At 47.1% G+C, this 27,895-nt stretch overlaps 1 long non-coding RNA gene across 4 annotated transcripts in view; it reads right to left on the bottom strand.

Moving 5' to 3' along the window:
* LOC138304053 (uncharacterized) overlaps window positions 1–19,773 on the bottom strand; it is a 112,274-nt gene extending 92,501 nt beyond the window's left edge. For all 4 annotated transcript variants that reach the window (XR_011205490.1, XR_011205489.1, XR_011205487.1 and 1 more), the window contains exons 1-3: window positions 19,690–19,773; window positions 19,507–19,568; window positions 19,314–19,390 (exon numbers count right to left, since the gene is read on the bottom strand). This is a non-coding gene — a long non-coding RNA (uncharacterized lncRNA). The remainder of the gene's footprint in view (window positions 1–19,313; window positions 19,391–19,506; window positions 19,569–19,689) is intronic.
* Between the last annotated feature and the right edge of the window lie 8,122 nt (window positions 19,774–27,895).

A 27,895-nucleotide genomic window follows, 5' to 3' on the forward strand; every position in this document is an offset into this window, starting at 1 on the left:
AGTACATATACCCAAAAGTGTCTTTGAAGTGGAGGAAACTTCAAAGAGTGGTTTTGAAGTGCACAAGTTCCCCTTTCAACCCAGCCCTTTCTGCCAGGAGTTCTGTGGGGAGCTTTCAGTCCTTTGTGTGAGGGCAGGTCACCGATCTTTGAAGTGTAAGTGTGGGCCCCTCCACCCTTCCGGCACAGGGAAACTCTCTGTATGCAGATGAATGCAGATGCAGCTGAATGTCTTGTGTTTATGGCTGTCTGGGTGGAATGCACAAAGGGAGCTGTCAACCTGCACAGATGGCAATAAGTGCAGGGAAATGCCCACTTTCTAAAAGTGGCATTTATTAAATAGTAATGTAGAATCCAACTTCACCAGTAAATATGATTTCTCACTACCATTCTAACCATTCCAAATATGACAAGTCTATTCCCCTGCGCATCTCTGCATTTCTAAAGTAGCGCAGCACTGTGCTGCTATTTTTCGCACAGCATCGGGCTGCACCACTTTAACATAAATCTGGGCCTTGTTGTTTTAGTACAACGTTGCTATGAAGCAAAAATGTAAAATTAGATAAAACAATTGTAAAATATCACATTAATCAGCAAGCAAATTCCTCTTTAATTGCTGTGAAGGTGTCCCGGTATACTCAAAAAAAGGATATTAGGACACATTACTTAAACTAGAGATGAACTTGGTAACAATATTGTTAGAAATGGGGTTTTTGGTTGGCAGTCAGGATACCCTCTGTCCAAGCAAGAACCCTCACTCTAGTCAGGGTAAGTCACACATAATCCAAAATTATCCTGTGCCCTCCCTCTGGTAGCTTGGCACGAGCAGTCAGGCTTAAATTAGAAGGCAATGTGTAAAGTATTTGTGTAATAAATCATACAATACCACCATATAGCACCACAAAAATACACCACACAGTGTTTGGAAAAATATAGAATATTTATCTGGATAATTGTAGAGATATCTCTGAAAAGTGATATTAAGGTGGTCATTCCAACCTCGGTGGTAAAAGGCGCTTACCGCCGTTCAGAAGACCGCCATAACACCGCCGCGGCCGCGGTAAACCGCCACAGTCATTCTGACCCACAACAGGCAAACCGCCAAAATACAGACATCCACAAAAGTCCGCCACACCAAAGGGCAGTGAGAAACTGGCGATGACCAAACCTCCACCGTCACGCCAACAGAAATACGCCCACACTATCACGACACACGAATCCACGCGGCGGTCTTTCAACCGCGGTATTCCATTGGCGGCACACACCGCCGCGCTCAAAATACACACACACTTACAAAATACAACCACATTGGACAATTCAAAATACACACACCTGAGACACATACACACACCACTCCACTCCCACACACCCAATTCAATATAAAATACACACCCACATCACCCACAAACCTCCACTCCTAGAGATTCGTGAACACGCACCGAGAAAAGACATCCGAGCACCCAGACGCCCAATTCACTGTCACCCAGCAATATTTGCACGCACTTCACACAACACAACAATACACATCATCACACTTAGCACTACACAATCCACCCTACACATCACCCACACCACCCCATGGCACCGCAAAGACACCCCAGGTTCTCTGATGATGAACTCAGGGTCATGGTGGAGGAAATTGTACGAGTAGAGCCACAGCTGTTCGGGGCACAGGTGCAGCACACCACCATTGCCAGGAAGATGGAGCTATGGAACAGAATAGTGGACAGGGTCAACGCTGTGGGACAGCACCCAAGAAATCGGGACGACATCAGGAAGAGGTGGAACGACCTACGGGGGAAGGTGCGTTCCATGGTATCCAGGCAAAACATCGCGGTGCAGAAGACTGGCGGCGGACCCCCACCTCCTCCCCCAGAATTTACAACATGGGAGGAGCAAGTCTTGAACATCCTGCATCCTGAGGGCCTCACAGGAGTAGGCGGAGGAATGGACTCTGGTAAGGCAAATCTTAACTACTTCTTCCCCCCACCCCACCTGCATGCCAACTCATACCCCCACCCTTACCCTCACCCCCATCACACCTACTCCTTGCAACTGTCTCACCATCACAACCCACCCATCCCAACACCTAGCCCTGCATGCGTCCACAAAGCATGGATACCCATCACCTAAGCATGCCCTCTGCACATACACATACAACCCCTCTACCCCCCAACCACCGTCACAACAGCCCCCACAAAGGAATGCCAGCACTGGGGTACACGGGCACCCACCCATTGCACGCTATGACACACACAGAAGCAATAACCATACTTTTATACCCCTGCAGGACTCGAACGCCACGTCAACGTGCAGGAGGGTCCACAAATTTCCATTCCACCCCCAGAAGAGGCCCACAGTGAGGACAGCAGCTCTGTCTCCCCGGATCTAGATGACCAGCCCGGTCCATCGGGGACCTCGGGACAGTCGGTTCTCCTCACACAGCCACAGGCCACAGTAGACCTTCCCCCCTCTGGGAACACCAGCACAGCACCCACCCAGCGGGCCCATACCTCTGTCCCCAGGACACGTCAATCAGCGGTGTGTCCACCACTACAGGGAACCCAGGCTAACCCACCACCCCAACAACAACAGGGACCTGGGGGCAGTGGTAGGGGGCACACGGTCCAGGGGACAGAGGCCCAGGGAAACAGGGGAACTGGGAGGGCTGCTGTGCGACAGGGGGGGGACAGGCCCAGGGAACCCACTCTCCACGAGGCCCTCTCCTCCATCATGGGAGCATACCACCGCTCCCAGGAGACGATGGCGACGGTCCTGGCCAGGTTTCAGGAGATCCAGCTTCTGCAGGAGCAACAGTATATGGGGTTCAGGGAGGAACTAAGAAACATCAGTTCCGCCATGGGTACCATCGTAGTGGCCCTGAATGAGGTAGTCACGACATTGCGGGACACTGTGGCACCTCAAAGGGCCCCTGACACTAGCATGCACCAAGAACTGCCTACCACCTCCGCCGGCACTAGTGGACAGGAGGCCCCGACACAAGACCAACAGGCCACCAGAACCCCACCCCCTGCAGAAGGAGAACTACCCCGCAAGCGGGCCCTGAGATCCAGGAAGAAGACAGAGTAAGATGTCAAGACCCCCGCCAGCAAAGGATACCGCCCTGATTGTCATCCCACTGTCCCACATTGTCACCCTGTCCAACCTTAAACTGCCCCTGCTCCACTTCCCACAGGCATTTGGACAATGCACCTGTGAAACTGATAGTCTGGGCTCTGTCATGGACAATCCTCCACCATCACCGATTTGCAACCTCCCATCCAATTTAGAGCACTTGAATAAAAACACTTATTGCACAAAACAATCTGGAGTCTGGCTGTGATTTAGAACAAATGTATAATACATGACCGTGCCAAAATGTTCATTCACATTGTGATGCCAACAAACCGCTGTCACACAGCTGTAGTCCATGGGGAAACAAAGCAGATGTCATGCAGTGGGGCCCACATCTCTGAAAACGGAAGGGAAAGTCACAACACAGTTACCATACACTGGGGGAAAAAGTCTGACAGTAGAGAGGTAGGAGTCATTAAGTAAATGTAATATGCCGGTGTCTACTCTTACCTGTGTGTCACTGAAAATACTGCTGTATTACTGTGTTCCTGTTCACTATGTCGTCCTCTTCGGCTTCCTCCTCTTCACTCTCCACAGGCTCCACAGCTGCTACAACACCACCATCTGGACCATCCTCCTGCAGAAAAGGCACCTGGCGGCGCAAAGCCAGGTTGTGAAGCATACAGCAGGCCACGATGATCTGGCACACCTTCTTTGGTGAGTACATGAGGGATCCACCTGTCATATGGAGGCACCGGATCCTGGCCTTCAGGAGGCCAAAGGTTCGCTCGATCACCCTCCTAGTCCGCCCATGGGCCTCATTGTAGCGTTCTTCTGCCCTTGTCCTGGGATTCCTCACTGGGGTCAGTAGCCAGGACAGGTTGGGGTAACCAGAGTCCCCTAATAGCCACACCCGGTGCCTCTGGAGTTGACCCATCACATACGGGATGCTGCTATTCCGCAGGATGTAGGCGTCATGCACTGACCCAGGGAACTTGGCATTAACATGGGAGATGTACTGGTCAGCCAAACACACCATCTGTACATTCATGGAATGATAACTCTTCCGGTTCCTGTACACCTGTTCACTCCTGCTGGGGGGGACCAAAGCAACATGTGTCCCATCAATGGCACCTATGATGTTGGGGATATGTCCAAGGGCATAGAAATCACCCTTCACTGTAGGCAAATCCCCCACCTCAGGGAAAACGATGTAGCTCTGCATGTGTTTCAGCAGGGCAGACAACACTCTGGACAACACCTTGGAAAACATAGGCTGGGACATCCCTGATGATATGGCCACTGTTGTTTGAAATGACCCACTTGCTAAGAAATGGAGTACTGACAGCACCTGCACTAGAGGGGGGATCCCTGTGGGTTGGCGGATGGGTGACATCAGGTCAAGTCTGTATGTCAGTATGACATGTCGTTCCTCTATTGTTGACAGGTCCACCAGCGGTCTGTACACAGGAAGATTCCTCCATCTCCTCGCATGTCCCAGCGGACGGTGCCTATGAAGGACAACAGCGAGCACAGAGTCAAGCAACCCACAGGTACGTAACCACAGCTTGCACATAACATGATTCCCAATGCATTGAATGGCTTGTATGAGTGTTGGTGCATGGCCTAGGTATGTGGGACGCAGTTGGTAATTAGGCCATGTGGGCCCTTGAAATGGCGGCTGCCTGACCTGTGAAGTGCGACAGTGGAATGTGAGGTCAATGCCCTGGCGTGGCACACCGCGGCTGTAGGCGGTCAAAGACCGCGGCGCTAAGCCGCATTGGTTAACATTGAACCCTATGGGTCTCAGGAGCCAATGACGATGTGCGCCGGCGGTCGCGGTACGCACCGCCGCGGGCGTGACCGCCGCGGGCGTGACCGCCATTTTCTATCTGCTTAATCACTCGATACCTGATCGTCGACAGGAGAGGACGTACACTGCAAGTGCTGCTGTGACCTCGGTCTGGAAGAGACAATGGCTCATGCGACTGGGGAAAGGACCCCTGCCTTCACTGCGGAGGAGTTGGAGAAACTTGTGGATGGGGTCCTCCCCCAGTATGCGCTACTCTATGGTCCTCCAGACCAACAGGTAAGTACACTGGGACCATGCTTAGTGGGCAATGCCTGGGTTGAGTGGGTGGATGAAAGATGGTGGGGAGGGGAGCGATTGAGGCATGCATCAAACGACAGATGAGAGCATGTGCCACATGGCAAGGGTGGGGATGGGGGGCCACTCACATCGAGCATGCAGAAGGTGATTACAATTTTTTTCTCCCTGTACATGTCACATAGGTCAGCGCCCACCAGAAAGTCGCGATTTGGCGTGCCATCGCCAAGGACGTCCGGACCCTGGGGGTCCACAACAGACGGGGCACCCACTGCCGGAAGAGGTGGGAGGACATCCGACGCTGCAGCAGGAAGACGGCGGAGGCTCAGCTGGGGATGGCCTCCCAACGTAGGAGGGGTGCCAGTCGTACTTTGACCCCCCTGATTGTCCCGGATCCTGGCGGTGGCCTACCCCGATTTGGATGGGCACGTGAGGACATCACAGCAGACACAAGGGGGTGAGTACAAATACATTCTGCTGACTTTGCGTGCAGTGGAGGTGTCTGGGTGGGGGAGAAGGGCTGTGGGTATCCCTAGGCCAGGGCGATTTCTGTAGGCTAGGCCCCTCCGTAAGGCATGGTCCTGTGCCCCTGCCCCCTACCTCTGTAGGGTGCCAAGTACAGTTATCCATGGCCCTGTGTCATCTATGTGTGCAGTTGTCGTCCATAGGCTTGTAGGCCATGTCCCACGGATTGCGTAGTGGACCCCAAGTGCGCGGCGTAGTGCAGGGGGCTTCTGTGTCTGTCTTGTCCGCCAACGGTAGCGGTAATCCATGCACTCAACATGTCTTTATTTCTCCTCCCCCCCTTTTTTGTGGTCTTCCTGTTCATGTGTGCATTAGCATCATCAGGCGGAGGAGAAGTGGCATTGGAGCACGAGGGAGCTGCATCTCACATGGCCATGGCGGGCCATGCAACAGAATCGGATTTCACCAGTGATACGGAGGGCGAGGGGAGCTCCACAGCGGGGACTCGTGCTGATGTCAGTGACAGCGACTCGTCCTCTGAAGGGAGCTCCCTTGTGGTGGCGGCAACATCCGTGCCCCCCGCAACAACAGGTACAGCCGCCACCCAGTGCACCAGCACCGCCCTCCCAGCAGCCCCTCAGCATTTGCCCCGTGCCCGCTCACCCAGGAAGGTGGGCACATCCTTCGCCCCAGGCACCTCAGGCCCTGCCCCTGTCGCCCCTGCTGCCCTCAGTGAGGAGGTCATTGACATCCTAAGGACCATCATTGTTGGGCAGTCTACCCTTTTGAATGCCATCCAGGGTGTACAAAGAGAGGTGCACCAGAGTAATGCATACCTGGAGGGCATTCATTCGGGTCAGGCTGCCCATCAGCGATCGTTCAACGCTCTGGCCTCAGCACTGACGGCAGCAATTGTCCCTGTCTCTAGCCTCCCCCCTCCAACTTCCTCCACCCAGACCCAATCCCCTGTACCTCTGCCTATCCCAGACACACCTACAGACCAGCATGCACACACCTCAACACCCAAGAGAAGCTCATCCAGACATAAGCACCACACATCACACAAGCATTCACAACAGCAACCTCCACATGCAGACATACCAACAGCCACTGCCTCCACTGTGTCCCCCTCCTCTTCATCTCCCTCCTCCCTCCCTGTGACGTCTCCACTCACACTTGCATGCACAACATCTTCAGCCACTACGTCCATCACCAGCAAACCCACCAGAACACTCCGCACACGTGCAGTCACCACCTCCACTACCATTTACACGTCCCCTGTGTCCTCTCCAAGTCTGTCTGTCACCCCCTCCTCCAAACTACACAAACGCAGGCAGCCACCCACCCAACAGCCATCCACCTCACGACAGCCTCCAGCCCAAGCACCTGCACCCAAAGACACCAGACTTCACACTCCTACAACCACATCCTCTTCCTCCACTCCCATACCCACTACACCTACCCGTCCCTCTCTTTCCAAATTGCTTTTCCTTTCCAAACTTGACCTCTTTCCTACAACTCCCCCACCCCGTCCATCTCATAAGACTCCAATCAGCACCTCAGCCACCACAAAACCGGGACCAGTGAAGACTGTTGTCCATGGACTGTGGAGTCCCCCACCCTCAAGGGCATCCAGTTCAGCTAGGAGCCAAGGCACGGCCAGCCCACCACCGGAAAAGCATCCTAAGATTGCCAGTGCCCGGCGCGAGTGACCAAAGACCCCAGGGACAAAAATCCCTACATTGGCTCCGGCAGGAAGTCAGGTGCCACCTGGCACACCGCCAAAGGTGGGAAAGGGCCACAAGCATGCAAGGAAGGGTGGGAAGGCCAGCACGCCCGACAAGTCCGGCAGCAGGCCAGCTGGCCAGGAGGGCCCCACCAGCCCCATCCCAGGTGTGCAGGAGGACACACACAGGCCCGGTACTGCAGCCCAGGAGGGCCCCGCAAGCCACCAGACAGATGGGCAGGAAGGCCCCGCCAGCCACATGTCAGGTGGCGAGTGACATCCATACCTGGGCCGGATCCACTGACCAGGACACTCATCTCAAGCACCGCTCCGCTGGGCCCTTCATCTCAAGCACCGCTCCGCTAGGCACCGCCGTCTCAAGCACCGCTGAACTGGGCCCTTCATCTCAAGCACCGCTCCGCTGGGCCCTTCATCTCAAGACCCTCTCCGCTGGGCACCACCGTCTCAAGCACCGCTGAACTGGGCCCTTCATCTCTAGCACCGCTCCGCTGGGCCCTTCATCTCAAGCACCGCTCCGCTGGGCCCTTCATCTCAAGCACGGCTCCGCTGGGCACCGCCGTCTCAAGCACCGCTGAACTGGGCCCTTCATCTCAAGCTCCGCTGGGCACCGCCGTCTCGAGCACTGCTGAACTGGGCCCTTCATCTCAAGCACCGCTCCGCTGGGCACCGCCGTCTCAAGCACCGCTCCGCTGGGCCCTTCATCTCAAGCACCGCTGAACAGGGCACCGCCGTCTCAAGCACCGCTGAACAGGGCCCTTTATCTCAAGCACCGCTGGCCCATTGGCGGAAGGGGCAGGCCCGCATCTGTGTCGGGCAGGGCTGCACGAAGCACTCTGGGCACTAGTCCCCCTCCAGTACCAGTGGAGACTGTTATCCACTTGAAAGACTGTGGCTTTGCACTCCCCAGGATTGCACAGTGGGCACCCCATCCACTGTAGAGACTTGAGAGACTGTGGCTTTGCACTCCCCAGGATGGCACAGTGGCCATGGAGGCCCCTCGTGGAACTGGCGTCGTGGACTCATCTGGCTGAGGTGCCTCCCCTTCCCTTCCCCCTGAGGTGCCGGTAGTTTTCCTATCTGATGCCCCTGCAGTGTTCTCTCCGTTGGAGGCAGGTATCCTGTGTGGGCTTTGCCCATGTCTTTTGGCCCAGTGGCCCACGAACAATGGCTGATGGACATATCGGATTGGACAATTTATGTATATTAAGTTATATATGTGTGATATATTTTATACTCAGTCTTACAATATAATTCTATATATATAATCATTTCCTTTTGCCTTTGCATTCTTCCAGGGGAGTTTGGGGGTGTAACTGTGATGTGTTGCTATGCATTGATGTGTGTGTTGTAGTGGGTGAGGGTGAGGGTGGGTGTGTCGCATATGTGTGTCTCCATAATTTTTTGCCTCCCCCCTCCCCTGTGTCGTAGGTGCAGTACTCACCGTTGTCTTCGGCGCCGGCGTTCGTGCTCCTGGTAGAGAAGCAGGAAGACAATGGCTGGTAGGATGTGTAGTTCGGGTTCCATGCTGTCCAGATTCCTCGTGGGGTGTATGGAGGTGAGCGTTTTCCGTTTGAAATGTCTGTTTCCGCCGTGTTTTTATCGGCGGGGCTACCGCCCCGGAAAAGGTGGCGGATTGGTGGGTTGTGATAGGGTGGGCGGTACATTGTCTCCCACCTGTCTGTTGGCGGTGACCGGCGCGCTGTTTGTTTGTCCCGCCGTGGCGGGCGGTGTGTTAAAGTGGCGGTCTCTGTTGGCGGTTTCCGCCAGGGTCGGAATTGCATTTTTTTTACCGCCAGCTTGTTTGCGGTTTGGCCGCCGCTTTAACACCGACCGCCAGGGTTGGAATGACCCCCTAAGTGTCTTAAGTCTTTAAAAAGCAAACAAAGTATCTTTCAAGCACAAAGTACCTGGTTTACAGTGGAAAATCTCTGCAAAGGGCCGCAGAAGAAGAGATGCGTGGAAAACGGGTGTGTGCGTCGATTTCTCCCCTGCACACACGGACTTGCGTCGTTTTTTTTCATGCGGGGAAGTCGTGCATCGTTTTCCGGTGCACGGACAGTCTCTTTCTGTGGTTCGCGGGATTACCAGATGTCCTGGGGTCCGTGCGTGGATTCTTCGGCTTGTTTTCCGGCTGCGCATCATTCCGGGAGGCTGTGCGTGGAATTTTCGTTCTCACAGCAGGCGTCGTGTCGATTTCCCCTCTGGAAGTCGGGAGGCGTTGTCCTTGCGAGGCCGTGCGTCGAAGTTCCGGTCACCCCGAAGGCGTTGCTTTGATCAGCGTCGGTGTGCAGTGATTTTCTCGCCGCAGAGCAAGCTGTGCGTCGAAATTTTCGGCGCACGAAGAGTCCAAATGAAAAGAGAAGTCTTTTTGGTCCTGAGACTTAAGGGAACAGGAGGCAAGCTCTATCCAAGCCCTTGGAGAACACTTTTACACCCAGACAAGAGTTCAGCAAGGCAGCAGGCCAACAACAAGGCAGCAGTCCTTTGTAGAAAGCAGACAGGTGGGTCCTTTGAGCAGCCAGGCAGTTCTTCTTGGCAGGATGCAGGTTCTGGTTCAGGTTTCTTCTCCAGCAAGTGTCTGAGGTGGTAGGGCAGAGGCCCTGTTTTATACCCAAATGTGCCTTTGAAGTGGGGGAGACTTCAAAGAGTGGCTTAGAAGTGCACCAGGTCCCCTTTCAGTTCAATCCTGTTTGCCAGGGTCCCAGTAGGGGGGGTGGCAGTCCTTTGTGTCACAGCAGGCCCTCCACCCTCCCAGCCCAGGAAGACCCATTCAAAATGCAGATGTATGCAAGTAAGACTGAGTACCCTGTGTTTGGGGTGTGTCTGAGTGAATGCACAAGGAGCTGTCAACTAAACCTAGCCAGACGTGGATTGTAAGGCACAGAAAGATTTAAGTGCAGAGAAATGCTCACTTTCTAAAAGTGGCATTTCTAAAATAGTAATATTAAATCCAACTTCACCAGTCAGCAGGATTTTGTATTACCATTCTGGCCATACTAAATATGACCTTCCTACTCCCTTCAGATCAGCAGCTGCCACTTCAACAATGTGTGAGGGCAGCCTCAATGTTAGCCTATGAAGGAAGCAGGCCTCACAGTAGTGTAAAAACGACTTTGGTAGTTTTACACTACCAGGACATGTAACTACACAGTTACATGTGCTGCCTTTTACCCACACAGCACCCTGCTCTAGGGGTTACCTAGGGCACACATTAGAGGTGACTTATGTGGAGAAAAAGGGGAGCTTGAGGCTTGGCAAGTACTTTTAAATGCCAAGTCGAAGTGGCAATGAAACTGCACACGCAGGCCTTGCAATGGCAGGCCTGAAAAAAGGTAAAGGGGCTACTTGAGTGGGTGGCACAACCAGTGCTGCAGGCCCACTAGTAGCATTTAATCTAGAGGCCCTAGGCACATACAGTGCACATTACTAGGGACTTGTAAGTATATTAAATAGTCCAATTAGGTATGATCCAAAGTTACCATGTTTAAAGGGAGAGAGCATATGCACTTTAGCACTGGTTAGCAGTGGTAAAGTGCGCAGAGTCTAAGAGCCAGCAAAAACAGAGTCCAAAAAGTGGAGGGAGGCAGGCAAAAAGTTAGGGGTAACCACCCTAAAGCATGTCAGGTCTAACAAATATCAAGTATACCTTCTTAATAACAGACTTAAGATCTGCTCCTTGAGCAGTGTCATCTTGGGAGATCATCAACAATTACAACATTGTTATGTCACCTCCACTTAATTTAGTTTTGGGGTGGTTGTGTAAGGCAGAATAAGACTCTTTGGATCAATTCCCCTATGCTTCAATTGGATTTATAAACTTTCTTCTTTATCATACGGCATAACCCGGAAAAAAATAAAACTTTTGAGTTTCCACTCTCAGGCTAGTCCTACTAGTACACACTGTCTGCTTAGTGGAATCAATAAAGACATGCAGCTAGCATAAAGTTTAGTTCATTAAAACTTGTTTCCTTCACATTAGCCCATTTACCATTTAACTGGGCACCATTCCCTTGTTAAAAGGTTAAAGAAATATCTATGGCCCTTTTATTTATTTGAATTACATTTAATTAGCTACTGTTATAATAAAAGAAAATACCAATCTAATAATTCAATAATGAATACACAACATAATAAGATAATTACCATTGGTTAGAGTCTGTACCAGGATTATCATTAGGATTACGCTAAGTAGATCATATACAACAACAAGGAGAGAAGTTTTATAGTGTCTGTAGCAGAGCCATCCTATCTTTACTGTATTGAACAAAAAGGTATGACTGATCTGGACTCGTGAAATCACAGCGGGTGGGATATTCGTCACATTTGTGACAGAGTAATCCCCTCTGCCAAAATCGAAATCAGGCCGAGTCTGTTGCTCACCCACCTGTCATGCTGGGGTTTGTCTCCAAGGTAGTAGGTATTTTCGTAACATATTTTTCCAGTGGTGAAGCGTGTCACTATGGATGAAGGTCTTGCATCCTTTAAGCATAAATGTCTGTTCGTATTATTCTGGCTACCGGAAAAAAGGTTTCTAAAAAAACACACTATGGCCTGAATTCAGGAGTCATGCTCTGTTTTCAATTTAGGCTAAGTAGCTTTGTTTCTATATAATTTGCCAGACATTAAATCACACATAGTTGGTCACAAATTCACATAGCTTATCATCACCCTGACATTGTATTGACACACCACATTTACCACTGGAGGGAATTATAGTGCTAGCCTATTCAACAGAACTGCCCTGCACTGAAGTCCCCAATATTACATTTCCATCCTTTTCGTGCTTAGCAACATACTATTGAACTAATTCTGGCAACTCTTGTATATAAACAATGCTTTACTGCTCACTTTTTAAAACACAACTTTTCAAGATCCATTGTTTGAAGTTACTGCCTGCAGACTAAAGTCAACACCATGTTGATCATGGATGACTTTAGCCTGTTGATAGGCAAGACTGATGCCAAACCTGCTGTCAACTTCCTAAAAAACATGCAAGTGGTGAGTGGCATAACACATTCATAACACATTCAGCCGGTCACACATATGATCTCATGTTTGTGTGCAATATTAAAATCTCTAAGCAAGTAGTAAAAACTCAGTTATTGTCAGATCACTCCTTTGTCTCCACCAGCATTTCAGTTCTACCATAAAATCCAATAAAAAACAATTATATGTACTAGAAATCATCCTCTACATTTACAACAGGCATTTTGTAAATAAGAACAGAAGTATTTAAATCAACCTACAGTGTGCCAAAGCCAGCCATCCAGCATTATTGACACTGGAACCCTTGCTGTCAATTGCTACCTAATATAACATGTTTTTAAAACGTGCAAATTCGTACCTTGCAGCATCTTGGCACTGAATGCCATATCTTTAGTTTATCCATCTCAATGGAGTTTATTTTATTCACCTCCAAATGACCTCAGAATAACTGTATCAACCCATTGGGTTTTGATTTAGGGCCTCATTACAACTTTGGCAGTCTGACAGCAAGACTGCCATGGTTGCGGCTGCTAAAAGACCACCATGTTGGCGATCATACAGACCTCCATATTACGAGTTACATGGTCAAGCCCACCAAAAGACAGCCAAAATCCTGACACCGCCAAGACTGGAGAGTGGGAAATAGGGGGTTCCAACACTGGCACCACCAGCCCATCAAAAATCCATCGAACCTATTAAGACCCACAAATCACAATAGGAAATACAGAATACCACTTTGGCTAGTTCGAATTTCACACAGCTGTCATACATCCACACACCCAACACACCTACAAACTGCACTATACCCCTTCGCACCCCACAATCCTTTGTAACCAGAACACCACACACAGTGGGATAGAGGTCGCAAATATAAATTAGGAACCATAGATTAGGCACCCCTCCACATTTAAAAAAACACTCATCCCACATCTGCACAAAATACACACAAATTAGTACCCTACACATGAGACACCAACCGTCACCCACTAACAACATAGCACCCACTCCCTATCCCCTGTTTTCATTACGTTTTCTTGTTGTCCACCACAACCATGTCACCACAAAAACATCCCCTTTTCACTGACGATGAGTTGAGGGTCATGGTGGACGAAATCATCAGAGTAGAGCCATGACTCTTTGGAGCCCAAGTCCAGCAAACGTCTAATGCAAGGAAAATGGAGATGTGGCAAAGAATAGTCAACAGGGTGAATTCTGTAGGCAGCTATCCATGCACAAGGGAGGACATCAGGAAGAGGTAGAACGACCTCAGGGGAAAGGTATGTTCCATGTCATCCAGGTACCATCTGGCTGGCATGAAGACTGATGGTGGGCCCTTATCTCCTCCCCCAATGTTCTCATCATGGGAGGAGAAGGTCTTGGACATCCTGCAGCCTAAGGGCTTGACAGGAATACTTGGGGGAGTGGAGTCAGGTACATCACATCAACAAAAGTGGCACCCAAAAGCTTTGTCTTGAATGCTCACTGATTACTTTTTAATATTTTAACAACCAACCCACTCGCCACCCCTGTGTCCAACTGTCCTAATACCTGTCTGGAATCCCACATGTCAACTAAACTCACTTGGGGCCACAATGTCTGTGTATGGTGTGGGTAGTACAGGGTCTGACAGCACTACAACTGTCAGCAGGCACCGTACCACCTTTAAGAAAACCAGAACAGTGTACCACACTGATAATTGCTTTGCATGCCAACGAAACAACTGCCACGACTCCTGGACACCTAGACCAACATCACAATGGACAAGTCTCACTCCATCATGAGCAGCATCCTCTCCAGGAGCCCCTACTGACCGCTGTCACCACTACATCTTCAACAAGGCCAGTGCCTTGATCGCAATCGAGCTCTGCAAGACCATCAACTGCTCCATAGAGCCAGCAACCTTCCCCGAGGACTGGAAGCACGCCGAGATCCACCCGCTATGGAAGAAACCCACAGCCGACCCAACAGATCTCAAGATGGCACAAAATGGTGGACACATGACTGTGTCATATGTGTAACGATATACGGCTTCTTCTACCCTGGTGATTTTTACATCCCACCAACAGGTCAATCCTCCCAATAACATGATGGTGAGGTGTGTAGGTCCTTGCTCTCTGTCCTCTGCAATGTCTCAAGATTCATGTCTGTATGCAACATAGAGTCAGACATATTGAAGTAATCTATAGTTTTCTAAGAGTTTTTGAGAAGTGACGCTATCATGTGAGGATGAGATGTTCATCTGACATGTGATATGACGTACAAGGTTGACATCCTCATACCTGTTGCAAGGTAATCCCTCTTGATAAGTGAGGGGTGTATGTAGACATGTGTGATGTCTCATCAGAGTAGACAATATGCATGTAAGTTACCATTGAGGTTTTGCAACATTTCTATAGGCATACATATGTTGGTACTGTTGTATAGCTGTTGTATAGCTATTTTAGCCATATTTGTGCACTTTAGCCCAGTTACACATTATTCAGCATCACTTTAGTTTTCTAGCATTAGCCACATTTGCGGTATTGTTTTATTTTTCTCTATCTAGTTGTTCTTTCACCTAGGAAAGCATTACGTTCTTAGCAGGACATTCATTTCACTTTGTGCTTTCCTCTAGGCTACAGTCAGATAGGATTGCTGGCAAAAGTGGTTCGCCAACATTCACAGAAAAACACATACTCCTACTCGGGGATCCTTTCTTAGGATGCCAACTGTTTTATTATAAAAACCCTCCTTTGTCCCATACATGTGAGATGGAGATTCCTGTAGGACTAACTGTGTCACTGAGGCTCTGCTAACCAGAACCTCAGTGCTTATGCGCTCTCTGCCTTTAAATTTGTAACTGTAGGCTAGTGACCACTTTTACCAATTTCAATTGGCACACTGGAACACCCTTATAATTCCCTAGTATATGGTACCTACGTACCCAGTGTATTGGGGTTCCAGGCGATCCCTATGGGCTGCTCCATAGGGAGCTCAGACAAACTTTTACACAGGACTGCCACTGCAGCCTGAGTGAAATAACGCACACGTTATTTCACAGCCATTTTCACTGCACTTAAGTAACTTATAAGTGACCAATATGTCTAACCATCACTTGCTGAAGGTTAGGTGCAAAGTTACTAAGTGTGAGGGCACCCTTGCACTAGCAAAGGTGCCCCCACATAGTTCAGGGCCATTTCGCCAGACTTTGTGAGTTCGGGGACACCATGACACGCGTGCACTACATATAGGTCAATACCTCTATGTAGCTTCACAATGGTAACTCCGAATATGGCCATGTTACATGTCTAAGATCATGAAATTGTCCCCCCCATGCCAAATCTGGTATTGGGGTGCCAATCCCATGCATCCCGGGGGCTCCACTATGGACCCCGGGTACTACCAAACCAGCTCTCTGGGGTTTTCTCTGCAGCTACTGCTGCTGCCACCCCACAGACAGGGTTCTGCACTCCTGGGGTCTGGGAAGCCCAGTCCCAGGAAGGCAGAATAAAGAATTTCCTCCGAGAGAGGGTGTCACAGGTGGCACTTTAGAGAGCCCTCAGGATGCCAGCCAGCACCCCAGGGAGCCGCAGGACCCGGGTTCAAAGGCGGTGCAAAACGCAGTTGATGCAGTGCAACAAAAGAAGATCCCACACCGCCGGAGAACAATTGAGCGAGTTGAGCATCGCAAGATGGAGTGCTGGGGACCTGGGCCAGGCTGTGCATCAAGGAATTTTGCAAAGAGTGCACAGACGCCTCAGGAGGCGAAGAAGACACAGTACACAGGGGTACCATCGCTCTTGGGGAAGGCAAGGTCTTAACTCATCCACATTTCGTCAGCAGGACCTCAGGACAGTCTATGTCAATGATGTCCACCCTCTGTGTCCTCAGGAGCACACTTGTTGCTGTGATAGGAGTCCCAGGGTACCGGTCGTCCTCTTTGATTGTGCCTGCTTGGAGCAGGGGAGTGAATCCATCATTCCACTGGAGATTTATTCAGTTCTTCTGGTGCAGGATGAAGACAGGGAGTCCCCAGAGTGTGCACACCATGGAAACTGTTGCAGTTGCTGACTTGGAGCAGGCTGTGGTTGATCCGAGGTCAGAAGAGTCTGAAGTTGTTGCAAAGGATTCCTGAATGAAACTTGCTAGCAGAAACTGAATAGAACCCACAGGAGAGACCCTAAATAGCCCTGAGAGGGGGATTGGCTACCTTATCAGGTATGGACCTATCAGGACGGATCTCTGACATCAGCTGCTGGCACTGGCCACTCAGAGCCCTCCAGAGTGCCCCCACGCCTTGCAAAGCAAGATGGCTGAAGTCTAGGACACACTGGAGGAGCTCTGGGCACCACCCCAGAGGTGGTGATGGACAGAGGAATGGTCACTCCCCTTTCCTTTGTCCAGTTTCGCACCAGAGCAGGGGACAAGGGGTCCCTGAACCGGTTTAGACTGGTTTATGCAAGGAGGGCACCATCTGTGCCCTTCAAAGCATTCCCAGAGGCTGGGGAAGGCTACCCCTCCCCAGCCTGTAACACCTATTTCCAAAGGGAGAGGGTGTAACACCCTGCTCTCAGAGGAAATGCTTTGTTCTGCCTTCTTGGGACTGGGTGTCCAGACCCCAGGAGGGCAGAACCCTGTCTGTAAGGTGGCAGCAGCTGTAGCTGCAGTGCAAGCCTCAGAGAGCTGGATTGGCAATACTGGGAGTCCATGGTGGAGCCCACAGGATGCATGGAATTGGCTCCCCAATACCAGATTTGGAATGGGGGGACAATTCCATGATCTTAAACATGTTACATGGCCATATTTAGAGTTACCATTGTGAAGCTACATATAGGTATTTACCTATATGTAGTGCATGCATGTAATGGCGTCCCCGCACTCACAAAGTCCCGGGAAATGGACGTCAACTATGTGGGGGCACCTTTGCTAGTGCACCGATGCCCTCACACTTAGTAACTTTGCACCTAACCTTCAGCAAGTGAAGTTAGACATATAGGTGACTTATAAGTTACTTATGTGCAGTGAAAATGGCTGTGAAAGAGTGTGTGCATTATTTCACGCAGGCTGCAGTGGCAGTCCTGTGTAAAGGTTTGTCTGAGCTCCCTATGGGTGGCAAAAGAAATGCTGCAGCCCAAATGGATCTCCTGGAACCCCATTGCCCTGGGTACCTAGGTACCATACTAGGGACTTATAAGGGGGGTCCAGTACGCCAATAGAAATTGGTAAATGAAGTCACTGGCCCACAGTGACAAATTTAAATGCAGAGAGAGCATAAGCACTGAGGTTCTGGTTAGCATAGTCTCAATTACACAGTTAGGCACTACACAGGCATACATATTAAGTCATAAACTATGAGCACTGGGGTCCTGGCTAACAGGACCCCAGTGAGACAGGCAAAACACACTGACATATAGGTTTTTATCTATGCGCACTGGGGTCCTGGCTAGAAGGATCCCAGTGACACAGTAAAAACACACTGACACACACTCACAAACAGGCCAAAAGTGGGAGTAACCATGCTAGAAAGGGGTTACTTTCCTACACCTTGATTAGACCTGCGTTCCAGGTGCTCTCAAGCAGCAGCTATGTGCTCCTTAACAGTGAGAGCTGTTGTGGAATGAAAGCCAGAATAGCATATGTCATTCGGTCTCCCAAACTGTGACATGTTGTGGGAATGTCCTCTTTCCCCCTACACAACAAAGAGGAGAAGCAGACATTTGGCCTCATATTGCTACTTCAAATGTGAATTTTGACAGGCTGAGCAGACTCAAGGCTTCATTGTTTCAAAAACATGTGGTGCTTACATCTGCATGCGAGACCTATGCGCTTCAAGTTATGAAGTCATCAGCAGAGATTCAGTCCCTTCTAAGTACAAACTTTCCGAGACACTTTGGTGATCTCGTGGGACGAATATTTAACATGTCCAGTACTACTGGAATCTTGCATTTCTTTAAGGTTGTTGGTTCTGGTTTTGTTCACACTTTCTCCGATTTTTTGGCTTAATATCTTCAGCCATATACTCAATATTTGTAACAATTTTTGGGGGATTTCCAATTTTTGGTCATAATAAGTGGCATCTTGCTGTTGCTACTTTTTCTGTGCAATGGCTGTCCCTTTACGGTAAGGAGGACTGAAAGCGCTTCCACCAGCGCAACTGTGTTGTGAACGCCTGATATAGTACTTCGGAGCACCACTCCTGGATGCAATTGGAGTGCGACTGGTCTTTGTCATTCTGACCAGTTTTGGATTGGTGCAGCCCATGTTTCAATGCCTTTGGTGCCTTTTCGAATGTGTGAAACAGTGTGCGGCACCCCATTTACCAACAACAATGGTAAGTATTAACACAAGTAAGTATACTTAAAGAAACAAAGCAACCAAATTTTAGTATAATTTTAAATTGTCCAATCCAGTCCAAAGGTTTATTGAATAAATATCTTCAAATATTCAGTGGCCCCATTCGTGGTAATACAATTCAAGCCAACACGTGTTTCGTCAAGGGAAAATTCTTTTTTATATCCCAAACAACTTCTTCAGGGCTAAAAATTGTAAACAAATTATTTGAGTTAAAAACCAAAATGCTCTAACTTCATGATTAAATAATATACAGAGATCCCAGATAAAGAACCGTAAGTATATAAAACAATGATCCCATGAGAGGAAAGCAATACTAAAGTAACCCATTGGAAAATTATTTTTTACTGGAAAAGAACTAAACCCCTAAGGTGCCCACCAAACACCAAGAAGAACTTTTTATATCCTGCCAACCTTCACCAAATTTAGTGTATTACAGTAATCTACATCAAAAATTCCCAAAACCATGCAAACACACCCTTTGTGTCACCACACTAATAACCTATGTATTACACATACATTATAAAGTTAAAATAAATAATATGAACCACCAACCAGTGTCCAACTCCCATAATCCAAAAAGGTGCCTCGTAATTAAACAAACCTAAGTAATCCAATGATAGTTGTCCGTGATTTCATGAGTTGCTCAATATTCACCACTTTGATCAGAATCATCCATCACTATCACAAAAAGACAAAAGACAAATCTATATGAAATAGTCTTGCATCAAATGAAATTAGAACCCACAACCATGTGATAGATCCTTGTTCCAAACATATGATCCCATATAGAATACCTTAAATATAGAGTCCAATGATATTAATGAGGAATCAAAATCCATGTATCTTCATCCGTATACTACAACGCAAAAACATACAAATTTACATAAAAATATTGTTTAGTTGATAAGCGCTCCTGCTGAGTATTTTTCAAAGCAAATGTATCGTTATAAAGGGATAACCCATTCCCAGACGCTCACCAGGTTTTGACGATTAATTCCAGAGACAGCGTTAGCACAGTCAAAAACACCGAGCTGCGAGTACGCACAGCGCATTTCTGTACACGGAAGCTAAATAGACTTCCGAGGTCAACCCTAAGCTGCTGCCATGGAAAAAGAAAACGGACTAACGTCCGCTGCCGTTATATCGGCACCGAGCGTTACTGTGTGATACACATAAGCCTGCAGTAATCAAACGGCTATCAATAACCTAAATGCAAGTGTAACATGCAAGTTATCGTGACAGACCACAAACAATTAATGTCAACAAATAGCAAACCTTTTACTAAAATTTCAACTCCACTTGAACCAGTTTAAATGTCTTCATATCCATATAGACAATAAACCGCCCATGACATAATCTGTTAACAATTACTATACCGTCGCAAATAATTAGCAACATTAGAGATCGAACCCAAAACACCCAATAAAATCCTGAGTCCCAAATAATTCAAGAGAAAGAAGCCAAACCTGAAATATGATAATAGACAAGAGATGGTTAAATAATTTATCTAAATTATTCACCACCCACACAACAGATACATCTAATATACTCCAACACCAACATGAAATTAACATACGTTGGAGAATGTTGGTTGTTTAACCCTATAACATATCCCACATGACATATGGTGCATTGACATATATTGTGATTGTATCAATTACAAATAAGTTGTAACAAAATTAACATAAAAAGATACCATAAATCAAAGTCAATTTTCAATCTCCCAAGAAGAACTCCAATTCCCTATCAGAGTTGAGACCTGATTCTACGGCCCTTTGTCTCATAATCCATAATGCTTCTTTTTTGTGTAGGGCTAATTCTCTATTACCACCTCTTGGGTCTCTAGGGACATGTTCGAGTCCAAAAAATTCAAAACTTTTATGGGCTGATTGTGAGTCACAGTCCACAATATGTGCTACTATTGGGTATCTAACATCATCATTTTTAAGGGCCAGAACATGTTCTCCAATTCTGATCTTGAGTGCACGTATTGTGCTACCAACATAAATTTTAGTACATTTACAACGTATTATGTATACAACATAGGTAGTATTACAATTCATCATTGAACTAATTGTAAATTGTCTCCCCCCATCTGAAAACTCCTTGATATTGTGGCATGCCCAACGGCATACTCCACAGCCACCACATTTAAAAAAACCTACTGTTTTTGTAGATAACCAAGTCTTATCGGGAGAACTAGTAGTAAAACCCGGACTGAAAATGTTCTTCAAATTCATACCTTTCCGATACGATGTTAGTACTCTTTCTGGTATTAAGTATTTTATTGATTCGTCTAGTGTCAATATACTCCAATGTTTAGTCATGAATCTCTTTAGAATCAGAGAGGCATCATTAAAGTCTGTTATAAATCGAACTTTTTTAGACTGATCCACCATCTGATTACGATCTCTATTTTTCAAGGTGTCCCTTCTATCTAATTGTTTTGCTCTAACCTGTGCCTTCCTCACCACCATATTAGAATAACCTTGTGCTAAAAATCTCTTACCCATCTCATCTACCTGTTTCAAGAACTCCTCATCCAGACCACAATTACGTCGAGCCCTTACCAGTTCTGCAAAAGGAATCGAAGCTACTTGGTGTCTGGGGTGTGCACTTTCAGCATGAAGATTAGAATTACAAGATGTAGCTTTACGAAAAAGTCTACTTTGGATTTTACCATTCGCAATGAACACCTCTACATCCAGGAATTCAATGCTTACTGAGCTAAATTGATATGTAAATTTCACATTCATAACATTCGAGTTTAAAAAACTAAAAAAATCAACCAGTTTCTGTTCTCCACCGGTCCAAATCAAAAAACAATCATCTATATACCGTCCCCAAAACAATATATACGTTTGCCATTGGGTGGACACAGGACCCCAAATCCATTTGTGCTCAAACCACCCCATGAAAAGATTCGCATATGAGGGGGAGAATTTGGAGCCCATCTTGTTTTTGTCGATACCAATCTTTATTAAACAGAAAAACATTATTTGTGAGAATCACATTAATCATTTCCATTAGCATCTCGGTGTGCTCCCAAAGACTTGCGGATCTTTTGTTAAGGAAGAACTGAATAGCTTCCTGTCCCAACTCATGGTTAATGCAGGTATATAAGGATACCATGTCCAGTGTGACTAATAGCATGTTACTTTCCCACTCCACATCATTCAAAATGCTCAAAATATGTGTAGTATCTTTGATAAAAGATGGGAAATTATAAACCATTGGTTGCAAAAAGCAATCCACAAATTCAGAAAGTCTCTCGGTAGGGCCTGATATACCCGAAACAATTGGTCTACCCCGTGGAAAAGGCAGACCCTTATGCACCTTGGGTAGTGTGTAAAGACATGGATATCTAGGATGGTCAACCCTCAAATAGAGATATTCATCTTTACTGAGTAGCCCCTTGTCCCTCCAAGTGGATAACTTCTTATTAATCATGTACACTAGACTGGGAATAGGATTCCCAGTAATCCTCTCGTAACATATAGTGTCATTCAATTGCAACAAAATCTTGTTGTCATAATCTATCTTGTTCATAAGGACAACATTCCCCCCTTTGTCAGCTTGCCTAATGATAATATCTTTGTCTTGTCTGAGTACTTCAAGTGCCGCTAATTCTTCCGGATTCAAATTTCTTGTGAATTGCCTATATTTATTCTTCACCAGATATTTATCATAGTCTTGGCAAATCAGATCAAAGAACCTATCAAAGGAGTTCAAACCCCAAGATCTCGGAGTCCAACAGGATTTCCTCTTCAATCCACTAGAAATGCTTCTATTAGATTCTATCTCCAAATCCTGTAGCACTCTTGAAAGAATACCTGGATCTTGGTCTCTTTCAGCTATGGATAGAATAAGTGCTGTGTCATGCACTTCTTCAATAGATAGTGCGCTCAGTGAAGAAGCGGCCATATCTGGTATAGAAGTCTCAATCGGATGCAATTGAAAATACTGTTTTAATTTAAGCTTGCGAACAAATTTGAATAAATCAATCTTTGATCTACAGGGATCACCAAAGGACTTGGGACAGAAATTGAGTCCTCTAGCCAGCAGACTCTTGGCCCCCGAGGTTAACTCGATTTTTGAAAAATTAATCACACTTATAGATGATGATCCATCTGAGTCTATATTTTCTTGTCTCAGGATCGCGTTTTGACTCCATCTTGTTCTTTTGCCTTTGCCACCTGTTCCTCTGTTACCCCTCCTTGTTTTCTTGTCCCTTTGTTTTGGACATATTTGCCTCGTTTCATCCTCATTAGTTCTTGTAAAAAAGTATTCCCACCTATGACATCACATCCCTGGGCCGACATACTCGCACCACCATCCCCCTCACTGTCACTTGTGATTGGGGTACTAATGGATGTCGACTCTGAAGTATTGGACATACTTGACCTCCTGGGAGTCAAATTAGTATGAATCAAGTGATCATATTTACTGGAGAAAGTAAAGACCCTACCTGTCAAGTAATCTTTCTCATCTCGTTTTAGTTTGCGCGCTTTTCTCTGCGTTACCCCTTCTTGGAATTTAAGTAATACTTCTTCCAGAATTTTATAATTTTTGGTCAGTCGCTTCTTTTAAATTCAAATCCTCAATCTCTCTTTCTACAGCCTTAATCTTAGCTTGTAACTGAATTACTTTCCTCTCGGCATTTGTAATCAAAATATCCATGAGTTTCATCGAACTAACCGTTAGCTCTTTATCCCAAAGAGCCAGCAAATCTGAGTCCAAGTCATCATACGTGGGAAAAATCTGGGATCTTAACCCACGGGGGATGCAATTTAATTATGCCTTTTCGAATGTGCACTGAAAGTCTGTCTTTCTATGCGGCGCTTACTTTCATTGGATGCTGATCTGTTGATGTTCCCGATGAGGGCTCTTTACCAGACATGAGCGTTGAGGGTATGTTTGATAGGGGAAGCCACCTATGAGTTGCTCTTTGTGGACGATGTAACTCTTAACTCAATATTGGGCACAACACGGAATGCTGCTGCCTTAGCTGGCTTTGGAATACGAGTGCTCTATGGTTATCCTTGGCAATGATTTGGATATTTTACCACCTGCCTAAGTGGAACATTTCCTGGCTTCAATTGTCCTGGACATAATTGGAAATCTTTGAAATGACACTGACTTTTGAATTTGTTTTTGTTGGCGCCACTACAGAAGTTTTAAATTGCCCTTCTTTTCCTTCATGCTCAAGTGTCTTTTAACTTGTCATTATTGATATTTATGATTGTATGCTTTTATAAATAGACTTTATTAGGTTTTTATTTTATTTTAGACGTTAAACCACCTTTGAACCGCCAAAGGGAGGATGTTGTATGGCTATTTTAGCCATATTTTAGGCATGTTATTTTAGCAAAACTAGGCCTACCGTTGTGCGCTTTAACCCAGTTACATTTTATTCAGCATTGCTTTGTTTTTCAAGCATTAGCCACATTTGCAGTATTGTTTTATTTTTCTCTATCTAGTTGTTCTTTCATTTAGGAAAGCATTTCATTCTTAGCAGAACATTCATTTCACTTTCTGCTTTCCTCAAGGCTGCAGGCAGATAGGGTTGCTGGCAAAACGGGTACGCTGTATATCCAACATTCACAGAAACACACACACTCCTATGTGGGGACCCTTTCTTAGCATGTCAAATGTTTTATTATAAAAACACTCCTTTGACCCATTCATGTTAGAGGGAGGTTCCAGCCAGATGATCACGACTTCATGTTGATTGCCTTCGCAACAGCAGCCTGCTTAGACTACTGAATCCCTGGCCTGTTGGTGACGGTGTCTCTCTAGACTACAGGGTTCCTTGCTCAGGTATGAAGGATGATGTCTTCGCAGGGGGGGGAACCTGAATGGCATATTAGGCTTACTAAGTTGTGCTCTAACATATCTTAAGTAGGAAAGATATATTTATCACTCATATTGACAGTGGATGGGACTGTTTTTGTGTTTCACACTTCTTGTCACCCTTTTGCTTTTAGTGTATGTTATCATCCTAGTTATTGCAATACATGCCATTTTATCTAAGATGCAGTTACTTCAATAAATCCTTATTGAATTTTATTCTGGCTCTGTTGTTTTTGCCTCTGTGAGACTAATGTAACTGAGAGAAACGGGTGAGATCTGATCGACCACAATTCCCCTGAGGAGCCTTTCTTGTCATGTGCCTGGTTGCTACAAGCATCTCCGTTCTTGGACAAAGATGAAGCATTGACAGTTAGCTGAAAAACCCTGATTAGGCTGACAGGTGACACATGGTGTTGACTTTTGCTCAGTACCCCACAATCTATGCGATTCTGCTGCCCAAGTCCTGTAGCCTCATTAGGATAATGAGAACCTATGCAACAGTATCAGAGGTAGGAATGTTACTACAATGGTAATGTTCTGATAATAGAAAGTGGCTACGCATCTTTGTCCCATGGCATACTGTTGCAGGTATGATACATGGACAATGGTAGCCTATTCACAGTCATGGCCCAGACAGTTATTTGTCAACATCATGTGTCAATGGAAAGGTTCAGTCATGATTCAATATTGGTATTTGTTATGTATACCTGCTGTTGCTATGAAAGAAATGTCAAATGAGGCCAGGCTGTTTTGAACCCCATGTTTGCCATGACACCTATTTGGTGCAGCTGTAGTAGTTCGTATACACCTGTGAGTAGGTTGGTAAGTGTCCAGGCTGTTGGATTGCATTAAGATTTGTGTAGCAGTCATGTTAGCATCACAGATGGTTTGACTCTAGGATTCCTCCACAGCCCGATGTCAGGGTTGCCATGACTGATGTTTGATAGTGATGTTGTCACTCAGTAAGTGGCCTATTGATGTACTGATTGCTCAGTTACCTAGGTCTGGTTCTCACTTTCCTGGACAGCACAGTACTCCATTTGTTACATACACTTTATTGACAACTTGTGATTGTGTGTGGGACATTGGTCTGAGCTTACTTGGCCCTTACATGACTGGTAATGTTCAGTTTCTGGAGACCAAAGTCCTAGATGACTTGGTCCACATTGTATGTTCACTCCTTGGTACATCACGATTGGTGCATGTATGTGTGTTTCACTTCTTGGTATATCACAATTGGTGCACGTATATGTGACATGCGTTCTTACTATTTGTCCTAAATTTGACATGTGTGACTGTTAGAAATGGAGACTTTGATTGGCAGTCACGTTAACCCCCTGTCCAAACAGGAGCCTCACTCTAGTCAGGGTAAAGGAGAATAACTCAGTTACCCCGTTCACCCCCTTAGTAGCTTGGCATGAGCAGGCAGGTTTAGCTTCAGAAGCAATGTGTGAAGTATTTGTGCCAACACACACAGTAATTCAATGAAAACACTTCAAAATGGCACAATACAGGTTTAGAAAAATAGGGAATATTTATCTAAACAAAACAGGGCCAAAACGACAAAAATCCAACATGCACAAGTCAAGTTATTCATTTTCAAAAGAATAAGAGTCCTAGGTCCTCGTTTTGACATTGGCGGTAAATCCCACTTACCACCACGCTGACTGCCGCCAACTTACCACTGCAGCGGCAGATATCCGTTCACCATATTCTGACACAGACACACCAATCCATCAGTATTCATCCGCATTCACAAAACCGCCAGCCCAAAGGTCAGTGATAAACTGGCGGTATCAAAACCCACACCGTTACGCCAATAGAACAACACCCATCACATTATGACCCACGAATCACATTCAACGGCTCAGCAGCAGTAAACCATTGGCGGTACATACTACTGTGCTCAAAATGGACACACACAAACAAAACAACATCACATTGGGTAAATCAAACAACACACACCAGACACCCATACACATACCACACCCCAAAACCCACACACCCACACTGCTATGAAACACACACCCACAGCCCTTTGCAAATACAAACCATTGCCAGCAGAGAGACATCAAGACCACAGACACAACTAGAGCCACACACTATTCACACCTATACCCCACTCATGCACCCCACATCACACACTCCAACACATTACCCAACACACCTTCACCTACACACTTCACACAACACCCATGGCACCACAAAGACACCCCTGATTCACAGAGGAGGAGCTAAGGGTCATGGTGGAGGAAATTGTCAGGGTAGAGCCATAGCTATTTAAAGCACAGGTGTCCTGCATAGACACTCATCACTAAAGCATGCACACTATAGATAATTAACTATCCCACCATAAACCAACGTACACAAATGTAAGCTGCCAGGGCAAATACAACCAAAGAGGGTAGGCCATGGATGTACAATATGTCAGACACAGAAACCATAACACATCATTTACTTCCCCACAGGTACCCCAGCCAATGTCACCGGGGAGGAGGTGCCAGCACTATCCGGTCCCCCAACTGAAGAGGCCCACAGTGATGACAACAGCTCTGGTCTTCAGGATCTGGATGACCTACCTGGCCCATCAGGGACCCCTGGACAGCCGGTTACCCAGGCCCAGTCACACACCACCACAGAGCCTCCCCCATCAGGAAACACCAACACAGCACCCACACAGCGTACCCACACCTCTGTCCCCAAGACAAGTCAATCAGCAGTATGTCCACCTCTACAGGGACCCCAGGCCAGACCTCATACCCAAGACAATCAGGGGTCTAGGGTTATTGGCAATGGGTAGCCAGTTCAGGGGACAGAAGCACAGGCCAACAGGGAAACTGGAAGGACTGATGTGCGCCAGGGAGAGGACAGGTCCAGGGAACCGACTCTCTAGGAGGCACTTGCAGAGATCCTGGGAGCCTATCAACATTCCCAGAATACAATGGGCCAGATCCTGGACAATGTGCAGGAGAACAAGCGGCTGCAGGAGGGACAGTTCCAGGGAATCAGGGAAGAATTGCATGCCATCAACAACACCCTGGTCTCCATTGCAGGGGTGCTGGCAGACATGGCCAATATTATGGGGGAGGCAGTCACACAACAGCGGGCCCTTGCCACTAGCCAGACATTTGAACAGCCTTCCACCTCCGCTACCGCTGGTGGACAGGTGGCCCCGCCACAGGACTCACATGCTACCAGCAGCCCTCCCTCTGCAGAAGGTGAACCACCTCACAAACATTTCCCGCAATCCAGACAGAAGCCAGAAACACTTGCCAAGTCCCTCGCTTGGAAATGAGACTCTCCTGATTGTCATCCTTGTGTCCCACTCAG

The sequence above is a fragment of the Pleurodeles waltl genome, chromosome 1_2 (assembly GCF_031143425.1).
Source record: "Pleurodeles waltl isolate 20211129_DDA chromosome 1_2, aPleWal1.hap1.20221129, whole genome shotgun sequence".
NCBI classification, from domain to species: domain Eukaryota; kingdom Metazoa; phylum Chordata; class Amphibia; order Caudata; family Salamandridae; genus Pleurodeles; species Pleurodeles waltl.